The 12,254-nt window shown below is 41.9% G+C and overlaps 1 non-coding gene across 1 annotated transcript; it reads right to left on the bottom strand.

Annotated features, from left to right (window-relative positions):
* Nucleotides 1-5,995: 5,995 nt before the first annotated feature.
* LOC125400025 (small nucleolar RNA SNORA40) lies at nt 5,996-6,118 on the bottom strand. The gene has a single exon (XR_007231856.2). It is a non-coding gene; the product is annotated as a small nucleolar RNA SNORA40 (small nucleolar RNA).
* Nucleotides 6,119-12,254: the final 6,136 nt, after the last annotated feature.

Here is a 12,254-nt window from a genome sequence, read left to right as displayed (position 1 = left end):
AGTTGTTCACAACTGAGAGCATTCACCATCGGGAAGGTGGAAGGCGGAAACCAGCGCCACCTTTAAGGCGTGGCATCACGCAGCTCTCTACACATGACAGAAGAACTTTCTGTGACTGTCCAGGCAACAAAATGTCTCTATCAGTTCTAGAGTTTTGGAAGTTTCTTACGCTGTACTTCCTGTTAACTTAGGTAATATAATATCCTTCTGGGGTCTTGGATGGAACTGAAGAACAGACAGTTATAGTTTTCCTTAGTTTTGATAAAAAAGTAGATATAAATGCTGTAACTATAATTCTTGCTTGATAACTGTCTTGTTGTATGTAGTCTTCCTATGTTAAAGTTAAAACCTTCCTTTTTTTAGACAGAAAAGGGGAGGTGATGTGGGATTCCCCTCTGTATGCTGTGAATACCATTGGTTAATAAAGAAACTGCTTTTGGCCAATGGCTTAACAGAATAAAGCCAGACAGAGAATCTGAACAGAGATGTAGAGAGGGGAGAGAGAGAGAGAGAAAGAGAGAGAGAGAGAGAGAGAGAGAGAGAGAGAGAGAGAGAAGGCAGAGTCAGGGAAAAGCCATGTAGCTGCCTCAGGAGACAGATGCCGGATGTTACCTTACCAGCAGGCCACAACCACATGACAATACATAGATGAATAGAAATGGCTTAATTTAAGTTGTGAGAGTTAGCCAGGAATATGCCTAAGCTATTGGCCAAACAGTGTTGTAATTAATAGTTTCTGTGTGATTATTTAGGGCCTGGGTGGCCATAAACAAACAAGCAGCCTCTGCCTACACGTGTGTGTTGTGAAAGTTCATGTATGTGTGGCTGTGGTGGGTGTGCCTGTCCCGAGGAAGACAATCAGATGTCTTGTTTTACAAATCTCCTCCTGTTCCTTTGGAAAAGGTCTCTCACTAAGTCTGGAGATGGGATGGTGGCCAGCAAAACTTAGCAATAATTTTGCCTCCATCCCTCCCATCTAGAGACTCTTCTGGTCATCAGTGGGTTACAGTGCAGCCTCTCCCGATTCTCATGTGGGTGCTGTGGTCCATACGTAGGTCTCTGCTGTCTGAGAGGACCAGAGTTCAGATCCCTAGTTCCCACATAAAACCAAGAGGGCACGGCAGCCTGCTGGGTATCCTAGCACTCGGGAGACAGAGAGAAGGGTCCCTCAGTGAGATGGAGCCAAACCAGTGAGCTCTGGGTTCAGTGAGACCCTGCCTCAGTAAGGTGGAGCGAGACTGAGGAAGACAACTGCTGCCAACTTCTGGTGTACACACACAGACATACACCACACACACCACACACACTACACACACCACACACAGACACACACCACACACACCACACAAGACACACAACACACATACACACACCACACACAGACATACAACACACACAGAGACATACACATAGACAAACAACACACACACCACACACACCACACACACCACACACAGACACACACCACACAAGACACACAACACACATACACATACCACACAAGACACACAACACACATACACACACCACACACAGACATACAACACACACAGAGACATACACACAGACAAACAACACACACACCACACACACCACACACAGACACACACCACACAAGACACACAACACACATACACATACCACACACAGACACACAACACACATACACACACCACACACAGACATACAACACACACAGAGACATACACACAGACAAACAACACACACACCACACACACCACACACACCACACACACCACACACAGACACACACCACACACAGACACACACCACACACACCACACACAGACACACAACACACACAGACACACAACACACACAACACACAGACATACAACACACACAGACACACACACAACACACACAACACACAGACACACAACACACAGAGAGACGCAGACACAGACACACACACATATACACAGATACACACCACATACACAGACACACACCATACACACAGACACACATCACACACACAGACACACACCACACACACAGACACATACACACAGACACATACACAGAGATACACGACACACACAGACACATATACACATATACACAGACACACACCACACACACAGACACAGACACACACATACATACACCGCACACACAGACACTAGGACACACACAGAGACACATACCACACACACAGACACACAGGCACACACATACAACACACACAGAGACATATACACACATAGATACACACACACACACACAACTCAAGAGGGAGTAATAAAGGTTTTAGTTAAACCTTTTCTTATCACTGCAACTTCTATATATGTAATAATCAAAATATAGTATAATATCCTCCTCCCTTTCCCCTCTCTGTCCACACACACACTCCTTTTATTTTCCAACGACAGTGGCTCTCGTAGGTAATGCATGGCAGAAAGGCATGGGCACTGCACAAGAACAACCTTAAACTTCAAACTGTCCGTCATTTACTGACTTTCACCTCCTGACAAGTCACTTTCAGATACCTTGTGCAGAAAGGCGCAGCTTTCACATTTTTCTCTCTATTTTTTAAAGAAAATATTTGTGTATTTACTTATTTTATGTGTATGAGTGCTTTCCTGCGTGGATGTAAGCGCACCACATACGCCTGGTGCCTGTGGCGGTAAGAAGAGGGCCTCAGGTCCCCTGGAGTGGAGATGCAAGTGGTGTAGCCACCATATGGGTGTTGGGAATCCAGTCTCAGTTGTCTGGAAGAGCATTGGCCCTCCCAGTCGCTGTCTGAAGAGCAGTTGGTGCTCCTAACTGATGTCTGAATAGCAGCCGGTGCTCCCAACCGCTGTCTGAATAGCAGCTGGTGCTCCCAACCGCTGTCTGAATAGCAGTCGGTGCTCCCAATTGATGTCTGAAGAGAAGCCAGTGCTCCCAATTGCTGAACCTTCTTCAGTAACGTCTCTGTAGTTATTGAAGGTTTTTTTTTGGTGGGTTTTTTGTGTGTGTGTGTGTGTGTTTTTTTTAGTTTTCATTGGCAAAGCTGTACATATAAACATCGTATAATGATCAAATCTAGATAATTAGTATGTTCTTCAGAGTCAAAGTCTTGTCTTCTGGCTTTCTTGAAATGAACAATACATTATTGTTAGATGTACTTATTCCAGAATTTATTTTTCCTATCTGACTATATTGAACCTGTTAATCAACTTCTCACCCACACCTCCCTGCCTTCCACGGTCCTCTGTGTGCACCTGCGAGACCCGTGCTTTCAGCTTCCTGCAGAGAGCATGTGGTCCTTACTTTTTCTGTGCCTGGCTTACTTTTCTCAATATAATTTTTTCCAGGTTGATCCACTTTCCAGCAAGTTACAGGAGTTTACGTTTTAAAAACGGCTGAAGGGTCCTCTCTTGCGCATTTACAGGCTGCTTTCTGTTCCAGTCGGAAGCGCTTGTGCATCGTGAGTAGTTAGTAGGCAGTGGGAGGGCAGACATTTGAAGATGCTGACTTCATCCCTGTGGACAGATCCCTAGCAGTCGGATGGCTGCGCACCTCACTAATGGCGCCAAAGATTTCCCCTTCCTTGCCAGCCTCAGCACGCGTGTTGCTGTTTCCGTTAGAAATGGCGCTCTCACCGGGATGTGCACCTCCCTGACGGTTAGCGGTGCTGATGCTGGCATTTTCTCGTGCTTGCCTCCTTTGGGGAAGTGACTGTTCAGTTAAGGTCCCCTTTTACTGTCGTTGCGGCAGTATTTTCCTCTATTCCTTAGGTTTTCCTTCACTCTGTTAATTACTTCCCTTGCTGTGCAAAAGACTTTAGTTTGATGTAACCCTATTTGTCAATTTTGGGCTTTGTCCTATATGCTTTTGTCTTTTTTAAACATTTAGGCCTGGGAGGTGGGCCGTTGGGTAAAGATGCTTGCTGCCAAGTCTTACTACCCAAGCTTGGTATCTCCCACCGGCACAGTGGGAGGAGAGAGCCGGTTCTAGCAACTTGTCCTCAGCCTTCACATGTCCTCTGTGGCATAGGAACACACACACACACACACACACACACACACACACGCACGCACATGCACATGCATGCACACACAATTAATGTAATAAAATTTTTTTTAAAAACCTTTGCATAGTTAGCATCACGAAGCATTTCCTCTGTTTTCTTCAGGTGGATTTAGATTTTAGCCTCATATTTAAGCCTTTAATCCATTTTGGGATGATTTTTACGTGTGATGAAGACATGGATGTGATTGAATTCTTTCACATGTAGACATCCTATTTTTCTAGCAGCAGATATAGAGGAAATTGTCCTTTCCTGCACATATGTTCTTGGTATTTTGTGAAAATAGTCTGGCTATAGTTATGTGTGTTTATTATAGTTATGTGTGTGTGTTTATAGTTATGTGTGTTTATAGTTATTGTGTTTTTGATTTTTATGTGTGTATATGTCAGTATTACACTGTAATATGTGTAAAAAGTCAGTGGGGTAATATCTCCATGCTTACTCCTTTACTTGATTGTTTTGGTTGTTTTAAATGTCCTTTGTTAAAATGTGATATTTTTAGCACAATAAAAAAATCGATTTTGGGTGTTTGTGTTTTTATTATTTTTATTTTCCATACTTAATGTACATGAATCACTTTTAAGATGTAATTTCAGATTCACTTAAAAATAATAAATTTCAGCCAGGTATGGCAGCCCATACTTTTAGTCCCAGCATTTGGGAGGCAGAGGTAGGTGGATCCCTGTGAAACTGAGGTCAACCTGATCTACAGAGTGAGTTCCAGGACAGCCAGAGCTACACAGAGAAACCCTACTTTTAAAAAAACAAAAAATATTGAAATAAATAAATGGAAAATAAATTTCCTTTATAAAAAAACCTACTAAAGAAACGTGCTAATTTATTTTCCCTGTTTCCCGATTGAGAAATGGTCAAGCATATGTGTAATAAGGTCAGAGAAATGGTTCCTATAACGCAGAGGCTGAAGTACTTTTGTAAGCCCTTGGGTGGTCTAGCTGGATTTCTAGATTGCTATAACAATCTCTTATGTCATGAGATTCCTTACCCAGGTTGTGCAATGCAGCCATTACAACCAAACGAACCTGTTGCTCAACAGCTTCAGTCCTGTTTCCTCTTCATCCAAATCAAGTTTTTTCCATGCAAACATGGTGTAATAGATTCTTTAAAACCACCTAAGAGAAGGGCTGTGAAAGTTTCTGCAGACTTGCTGATTGTAAAGAGAAAAGAACTACTTTGAAAATACACCATGAGCTGTTGGGGGCTCAGAAGTCTTTATTATCTCGATAAAATCCAGGTCCGGCCAACAGTCGGTGACATCAGGTACAGTTGTTTCTTTGTACAGACGGCTCTCTCTTTTCTACCCACACAGCTTCCCGCAGACTCCTTCATGAGTCACGCTGGGATTATGCCGCAGGTCCTAGGCGTGGTACACGTCCCAGCACAGAGCTGGAGGAGATGCTGCAGCTTCCTGCCAGCTCAAGGCTGTGCTGGCCATTTCTGTTGGAGCCGGTGGTCTTTGCTGCTGTTTGCTTAGCTTTTGTTTTTACTGTGGGACCGAAGGTGGGACAGGAAGAGCAGGTGTATGAACATTCCAACAAGGGACTGGTGTGAGTACTAGTTTGACTGTTTCATATTGTCATAGTTTCAAAACAATGAACTCGACAATCAGCCATCTATTCCCTTTGAGTAGGTGAGTTTTGTTGTTGTTGTTGTTGTTGTTGTTGTCTAGTCTGCAGAAGAGGGTTCATTTTGAGAAGAGTGTGGACACAGCTAACTTGGAAGCCAGTTTCAGTTTCTACTTAATGCATTCATTTGTCAACTTAGGTCTGAAAAGCAAAGCAAAACGATATCAAGCATGACCTTGAACTTCTGACCCTTCTGCCTCAAGCTCTTCAGGGCTGAGGTTACAGGTGTGCACCCCAACACTCTGGGGGACTTGAACCCAGGGCCTGGAGTATGCTAGGCAGCCATTCTACCAATTGAGTTACACCCCAGCTTATTTCCCCTTTTTTTTGTATCTGAACATACTGAACAAAGAGTTCATGAATGCAAAGGAGGGTTTTGCTTTTATGCCTACTTTTGGTCTTTGTCCACAATTAAGCAAACACACACACAAGTACATTAAACACATGGATTTCTGAAGATCCACTGTGTGCAAGTCATTATTTTAGTACCAACGACACAAAAGTTAAGCTACCTCTCTTTTTGAGAATACATACATACATACATGCATGCATGCATGCATGCACGCACGCATACATACATTTGGATGATAAAAAGCCATATTCAAGATTAAAACAGATACTTACAAAGTGTAACTGGATAGTGGATTGTGCCCAAGAGAGAGGAATGTAGTAAGTAGTGTTTACTCAGGTTCTTGAAGGATGGCTGGGGAGTCTCTCAGTGGTTCTTACCCAATGGGACTAGGTATTCTAACCCCAGAGAACAGAGATTGCAAAGGCGTGAAGGCCTGAAGCGTAAAATAATCCCGAAAGTGGCTGGGAATCGCTGGCATTTACGGCCGAGATTGAGCATAACAACATCCATGCTGTGGATGGCTCTCTTACCTGATGCCCGCCTTCTCCTTAGTTCCGTTCCTGCTTCTGCTTCCAGGCCTCAGAACTCCTTCTCACGCTAGTGTCTCCTGCCGTTGACTGATTGCTCACCTCTTGGTCGGCTCTGTGTTTCAGAGATTCCCTGAGGTCACGGGGTTGGGTGGGTCTGGGAGCGCGGGGTCCGATCGATGTCGGGGGTGTCGGAGCAGCCTTCCTGCAGTAGGCTTGCCGGCTGACTGACTGTCTCTGGCCGGTGAATGGATGATTTCTCACCTGCTTTACAGCTTGATCTCGCTCAGGATGCAGCTGGAGCCTCTGTGTGCGTCGTTCCCCAAACAAACCTCTGCTGCCCAGTCTGATCGCTCCCGCTGTTCACTGAAGTCTTCACGATTGTTTCCAAACGACATCTATCCTTGAAGAGTGAGGGAGCGCCATGATTTGGAATGCTTAAAGTCCTGAAAGTAGCCCTGAGGTGGATTTTGACAAGGCTGACTTTTAAGATGATTTTTAAGATGATCTTTGAGGGCTGGAGGGATGGTTCGGTAGCTCAGAGTGTTTGTCAGTCTTGCAGAGGACCTGAGTTTGATTTCCAGCACCTACATGGTAGTTTATAAACCATGTATAACTCCAGTTCCAGGGGACCTGACGCCCTCTTCTGACCTCTTCGGGCATCAAGCACATACACAATGCATATCCATACATGGAGGCAAACACTTATGCACATAATATTAGTTAAATCTTTAAAATTAAAAAAGGTTTTTTTTAAAAAGAGAACACTCCTTCTGATGTACAAATTCTGCTGTGTTTAAAAATAAACCACCTGCTGTACCACATGTCTACGGTTGCATATGACTGGGAGGTTGAGGTAGGAGGCTCATTTGAGCCCAGGTGTTTGGTGCCACGATTCATTACATCACTTGAGGTCAGGACGGAGTGATGGGTAGTGGGAGCATGCCTGTGAACAACCATAAACGGTAGCCTGGGCTACACAGAGAGACCCGTTCTTTAAAAACAAATTCACACTGTTAACTTTTTAGGTGTGATAATGGCATTTTGGCTACGATTTTTAAAAAGCCATTCTTTGAAGAGCTATGTGCTATAATAATAAGGATAAAATTACGTGGGGTTTCTTTTAAAGTCATCCAGTGAGAGGAGGGGAGTAGTATGGGGATTATGGACGAAACAATATTACTTGCATGTTGTAAGTTACATGGGGTTCATTATACCAGGCTATTTTTGCATATGTTTGAAACATTCAACAATAAAAAAGTAAAAACAAGTTTGCGTTATACTGACACCTCAGTTTGTACTCGAAGTTGAGAAAGGAATAATTGCTTTCACGAATATAAAGACAGACTACATTTAAAAATATTTCTTTGATTTTCAAGATTGTAACTACCATTATTTTCCCATTCCATTTCCCCTCAGTACCCTCCTGTATCCCTCTTCTTGCTCTATTTCAAATTCATGACCTCTTCCATTAATTGTTGCTACACGCATGTACGTGCTTGTACATATAGTCCCAAATATAGCCTGATAAGTTTGTATGATGTTCCACATGTGTAATTTTTAGAGCTGACGATTTGGCATTGGATAACCAACTGGTGTTCTCTTCCCCGGGGAAAACAGTTTCTCCCATTCTCCGCGCCCCTTAGCTGCCTGTAGTTATTTGTTAAGGACGGAGATTTGTTCTCTTTCTCTCATCTACTTCAGCATGTCTATTGCTCTTCTTGTTCAGCCCGTGTTTAGGCAGTCATGCTGGTGAGACTTTATCGGGAGACAGTCTCATAGCAAACTTCTTGTTCCTTTTTCTGCAAGGTTCCCTGAGCTTTAGATGCAAGAATTATTTTTTAGATATATTCACGGGGACGGGGCTCTCCAACCCTGCATTTTGATTGGTTGCGCTTTTCTGTATGGTCTCCATTTTGCTGCAAAGAGAAGTTTCCTTGAAGGGGGTGAGGGCTGCACTTCTCTGGGTGAAGAGCAAATATTTAGAGTGTAGTTAGGGATTGTGCTGGTTGGGAAAGCGGTGGTACAGGTTACCTTCCACGACCTGGGTAGCTGGCTAGGCTTCCTGCACCAGGCCCGATTTTTCTCTTGTTGGGCAGGTCTGATGTCCAATTATGGAGCTGTTGGTTATACACAGGATATGTGTGACACTATTTTACCTTTAGGGTTACTGTGCCATGTTGATTGTTGTGGTGGTTCACAGGTATCATAGCTGGTTGGTTGCTTCTCTCCTTCAGAAACTTGCATGGTATCTTCTGCTGCCATGAAAGCTAGTTTCAGGAAGGTCAGCTCCAGCTGAGGGCCCTCTGACACACTGTATTTTTTTTTAACCTGTTGCCTTTTATTTTGATGTAGGCTCTTTATTTTTGTTATACAAAGATAACTTAATTTAAAGTGCATTTTTAAAATATCATAATGAAACCAATTGCTTTTTATAATAACTTAGAAATAAAATGTTTTCTATTGTTTTTTATTAAGTTCTATATTTTCCTCTGCTCCCCTCCCTTCCTACTCTCTCCCATGATCCTCACACTCCCAATTTACTCAGGAGATCTTGTCTTTATCTACTTCCATGTAGATTAGATCCATGTATGTCTCTCTTAGGGTCCACTAAGTTCTATAGGTTCTATGGGGTTGTGAATTGTAGACTGGTTCTTCTTTGCTTTATGTCTAAAAACCACTTAAGAGTGAGTAAATATTGTATTTGTCTTCCTGAGTCTGGGTTACCTCACTCAATATGATGCTTTCTAGCTCCATCCATTTGCCTGCAGATTTCAAGATGTCATTATTTTTTTTCACTGTGCAGTACTTCATTGTGTAAATGTACCACGTTTTCCTTATTCATTCTTCAGTCAAGGGACATTTAGGTTGTTTTCAGGTTCTGGCTATGACAAATATTGCTGCTATGAATATAGCTGAGCACATGTTCTTATGGTATGATTGAACATCCTTTGGGTATATACCCAAAAGTGGTATTGCTGGGTCTTGAGGAAGGTTGTTTCCTAATTTTCTAAGAAATCACCATACTGGTTTCCAAAGCAGCTGTACCAGTTTGCACTACCACCAGCAATGCAGGAGTGTTCCCTTTACCCCACATCCTCTCCAGCATAAGCTGTCATCAGTGTTTTTGATCTTGGCCATTCTGACAGGTTTAAGATGGAAGCTCAGAGTTGTTTTGATTTGTATTTTTCTGATGGCTAAAGATGTTGAGCATTCCCTTAATTATCTTTAAGTCATTTTAGATTCCTCTGTTGAGAGTTCTCTGTTTATGTCTGTACCCCATTATTTTATTGGATTATTTGTTCTTTTGATTACCAGTTTCTTGAGTTCCTTGTATATTTTGGAAATTAACCCTCTGTCTGATGTGGGGTTGGTAAAGATCTTTTCCCATTCTGTAGGCTGCCATTTTGTCTTGTTGACTGTGTCCTTTGCTTTACAAAAGCTTATCTGTTTCACGAGGTCCCATTTATTAATTGTTGCTTTCAGTGTCTGTGCTTCTAGGGTTCTCTTTAGGAAGTGGTCTCCTGTGCCAATGTGTTCAAGTGTACTTCCCATTTTCTCTTCTATAAGGTTCAGTGTGGTTGGTTTTATGTTGAGGTCTTTGATCCATTTGGACTCGAGTTTTGTTCATAGGGATAGATATGGGCCTATTTGTATTCTTCTACATGCTGATATCCAGTTATGCAAGCACCATTTGTTGAATATGCTTTCTTTTTCCATTTGATATTTTTTGCCTCTTTGTCAAAAATCAGGTGTTCATGGGTGTGTAGATTAATATCTGGTCTTCAGTTTGATTTCATTGGTCCTCCTGTCTGTTTTTATACCAATACAGGCTGTTTTCATTACTGTAGCTCTGTAGTAGAGTTTGAAGTCAGGGATTGTGATGCCTTCAGAAGTTATTTTATTGTACAGGATTGTTTTGGCTATCCTGGTTTTTTTGTTTTGTTTTTTTTTTTTGTTTTTGTTTTTGGTTTTTTTTTTTTTTTTTTGCTTTTCCATGTGAAGTTGAGTGTTGTTCTTTTGAGGTCAGAAGATTTTTTTCTGGGATTTTATGGGCATTGCGTGAACCTGTAGATTGTTTTTGGTAAGATTGCCATTTTTACTATGTTAATTCTACCTACCCTAGAGCATGGGAGATTTTTCTATTTTCTGTTGTCTTCTTTAGTTTCTTTCATCAAAGATTTAAAGTTCTTGTCATACAGGTCTTCTATTTTTTTGTTAGAGTTATCCCAAGATATTTTATGTTATTTGTGGCTCTTATGAAGGGTGGTATTTCTCTGATTTCTTTCTCAGTCCATGTGTCATCTGTGTAAAGAAGGGCTACTGATTTTTTCGAGTTAATCTTGTATCTTGCTACATTACTGAAAGTGTTTATGAGTTGTAGAAGTTCCTTGGTGGAATTTTTGGGGTCGATTACGTAAACTATCATATCATCAGTAAATAATGAGAGTTTGACTTCTTCTTTTCGGATTTGTGTCCCCTTGATCTTCTTTTGTTGTCTTATTGCTCTAGCTATAGCCTCAAATACTGTATTGAATAGATTTGTAGAGAGTGGACAATCTTGTCTTGTTCCTGACTTCAGTAGAATTGCTTTGAGTTTCACTCCATTTAGTTTGATGTTGACTGTTGACTTGCTGTATATTGCCTTTATTATGTTTAGGTATATTCCATGTATCCCTGCATTCTCCAAGACCTTTATCATGAAGGGGTGTTGTATTTTGACAGACTATATATCTTAACACACTGGTTCCTCACTTCCTTTATGAGTTGGGGAAATCTAAGTGCTTTACAAAAACTTTATTACTTTTTCTATAACAACTTCTGATATGTATCCTTACATTGGTGTGGGAAGTCCTTCTGTATATGTGTTGCTTTTATTGGTTAATAAAGATGCTGCTTTTGGTCAATGGCTTAGCAGAATAGAATCAGGTTGGAAGAGATATATCTATATAGAGAGAGTATGTGGAGTCAGGGAGAAACCATGTAGCCGCCAGAGGGGAAAGACACGGGCTGCCTCCTGGACAGAACCTTACTGGTTAACCAGGAGCCTTGTAGAAAAATATAAAATCATGAAAATGGGTTAATTTAAGATATAAGAGCTAACTAGCAATACGTTTAATTGATGGGCCAAACAGTGTTTTAGTTAATATAGTTTCTGTGTAATTATTTCGGATCTGAGCGTCTGGGAACAAATGAACATCCTCCATCTATACTGTGTCGGTAAATAGTGTTTAGTAATTTAAAGGTGACTAAGTAGGCCACTAAACATTGCAAATCTGACAAATGGGCATGTATTAAACTTTCCACCTCTTTCTACAATGAATGCAATACTATTTTAGCCGTGTCTTTATTGTTTTACAGCATAGCCTCTGAACAAAGAATAAATATTAGCATGGATGTCATGGCTCCAAACCCAGGTTCTCACTCCTGTCCTACACACCCTGTGCTCACTGAGCCATGGCTCCTGAGCCCCTAGAACCATCTTATTTTAAGTTCTGTGTTTTGAGCTACGGTCTCTTTACACAGCCCTGGCTGTCCTGGAACTCTCACTGTAGACCAGGCTGTCCTCAAACTCACAGAGATCTGCCTGCCTCTGCCTCCCCAGTGCTGGAGTTAGGTGTGCACCAGCTCACCTGGCCCTTAGAAGACATTTAAACAGAGCCCTATAGTCACAAGGACTAAACTTGGTATAA

The sequence above is a fragment of the Myodes glareolus genome, chromosome 27 (assembly GCF_982192425.1).
Source record: "Myodes glareolus chromosome 27, mMyoGla1.1, whole genome shotgun sequence".
Lineage (NCBI taxonomy): Eukaryota > Metazoa > Chordata > Mammalia > Rodentia > Cricetidae > Myodes > Myodes glareolus.
The sequence above is the reverse complement of the archived record's forward strand: the minus strand, read 5'-3'. Positions and strand labels throughout refer to the sequence as shown.